Consider the following 2,579-nt stretch of genomic DNA (forward strand, 5'->3'; position numbering starts at 1 on the left):
GGAATTGGAATGTAGTGGCACAATCTCGGCTCACTGCAACCTCTGCCTCCTGGTTTCAAGTGATTCTCCTGCCTCAGCCTCCTGAGTAGCTGTGACTACAGGCCCGTGCCACCACGCCCAGCTAACTTTCTGTATTTTTAGTAGAGATGGGGTTTCACCATGTTAGCCAGGATGGTCTCGATCTCCTAACCTCATGATCCACGTGCCTCAGCCTCCCAAAGTGTTAGGGTTACAGGTGTAAGGCACCACGCCTGGCCAATTTACCCCTTTTGATAATTTTCTCAATTTGAGAGATTGATGAAAACCTTAGTCACTGATGTCACTATTACCATCATAAATGTACTTATTTGGTCTTGAAACTCACTGAAAAACAGTAGAGCAGTAGGTTTCGAGAGGAGGGAACAAGGACTGAGTAGAGGGTACCTCTTTATGCTGGGATGTTCTGTTTACGGGAGAAAAACAAAACTTGGTGTGTTCTAGGATCTATGTTTCCTTAAAGTCTTAGTTTGATTATGTCACATTTAGCACGAGTGACTCCATTTTGTTTGGTTTGGTCTGTTGAGGGCAACTGTATAAGCTCAGTCCAAACTAATGGCCTTCCTTAATTTTGTTGTAAAAATTCCCCCTTTTTGGCCAGGTTCTCACTTAAGTGACAGTGTGACCAAAACTTAGGGCCTTATTGCCACTCTGTTATCATTTTGGGTTGAGGGTCTCAGCATGTCATTCCTAGGTCATGGTGACCTCATGGTCGCACATTTCTTTTAGCTTTTGTCATTCCACTTGAAGAGAGACCATTTGATGCTTTAGAGCTGGCTATGTACAAACATTAAAAACCTTAGAGAATACAGCACATCAGGGAGACTATTATGGCTATCGGGAGGATAATACCAAGAATTTGGAGTACACAGGGTCCCCATACACCAAATCCTAAAAGTAAATAGAGAATGAGCTGGATGAAGAGTCTACTCGCTTGACTAAGTAGTCTTTTCATTAATCTCCTACAGCTGAATTTGTATAATCTACATTTGACGTATTTCTTCACAGGCCACAAGTGTCCACAGATGCCCAGGTACTTTTCTGTTTCGCGAATTCTGTTATTCAGCATGACTTTCACGAAAGAATTTAAAGTCTGTTGTATAATGATACCCTTTAAAGTAGACTCTGCTGGCCGGGCGCAGTGGCTCATGCCTGTAATCCCAGCACTTTGGCAGGCTGAGGCGGGAGGATCACCTGAGGTCGGGAGTTTGAGCACAGCCTGGCCAACATGGTGAAACCCCATCTCTACTAAAAATACAAATACTAGCTGGGCATGGTGGCACGTGCCTGTAATCCCAGCTACTGGGGAGGCTGAGACAGGAGAATCGCTTGAACCCGGGAGGCGGAGATTCCAGTGAGCCAAGGTCATGCCACTGCACTCCAGCCTGGGCGACAGAGCGAGACTCCGTCTTAAAAACAAACAAAAAGAAAGGGTCGGGTGTGGTGGCTCATGCTGTAATCCCAGCACTTTGGGAGGCCAAGGCTGGCAGATCACCTGAGGTCAGGAGTTCGAGACCAGCCTGTCCAACATGGTGAAACCCCGTCTCTACTAAAAATACAGAAATTAGCTGGGCGTGCTGGTGGGCGCCTGTAGTCCCAGCTACATGGGAGGCTGAGGCAGGAGAATTGCTTGAATCCAGGAGGCAGAGGTTGCTGTGAGCCGAGATCGTGCCACTGCACTCCAGACTGGGTGACAGAGGGAGACTGTCCCCTCACCCTAAAAAAAAGTAGAATCTGCCATGGAGCCTATCACGAGGGATACATTCTAATTATTGCCACGTTTATTCTAAACCATGGAAAAAGGACCTAACAAATGATGTCCTTCTAGAAGAGTGAAGGTGGTGTTTCCTTTAACGCATGATGTGGGTTAAAAGGCGTGAATGAATGTTCTGCTTCTGACTTATTATGAGGCAACATATGTACCATTAAAGTTTTTCACCTACACTGGGCCTTTATCTTTTATCTATTAAAGTAGAAGCTTATTCATATATAAGGCTGGCTGTAAACTCCTTTACAAATAAAAGTATACTCCATAAGTGCACATAATAGACTCCTTTTCCACTTCTATTGTTCATAGAGGCATAAATAAGAAAAAATAATCAAAGATAAGAGTCTCATGATAATAGAAAAATCTTTTTTGTTTTGTTTTGTTTTTTTGAGACAGAGTCTCACTCTGTTGCCCAGGCTGGAGTGCAGTGGCATGATCTCGGCTCACTGCAACCTCTGCCTCCCAGACTCAAGCAATTCTCCTGCCTCAGCCTTCTGAGTAGCTGGGATTACAGTCTCGCGCCACCACCGTGCCTGGCTAATGTTTTAAATTTTTAGTAGAGAAGAAGTTTCACCATGTTGGCCAGGTTGGTCTAGAACTCCTGACCTCAAGTGATCCTCCCACCTTGGCCTCCCAAAGTGTTGGGATTACAGGCGTTAGTCCCTGCGCCCAGCCTAGAGAAGTCCTTTTTTTTTTTTTTTTTTTTTTTTTTGAGACGGAGTCTCGCTCTTTCTCCCAGGCTGGAGTGCAGTGGCATGATCTTGGCTCCGCCTCC

The sequence above is a fragment of the Mandrillus leucophaeus genome, unplaced genomic scaffold (assembly GCF_000951045.1).
Source record: "Mandrillus leucophaeus isolate KB7577 unplaced genomic scaffold, Mleu.le_1.0 Scaffold2, whole genome shotgun sequence".
NCBI lineage: Eukaryota > Metazoa > Chordata > Mammalia > Primates > Cercopithecidae > Mandrillus > Mandrillus leucophaeus.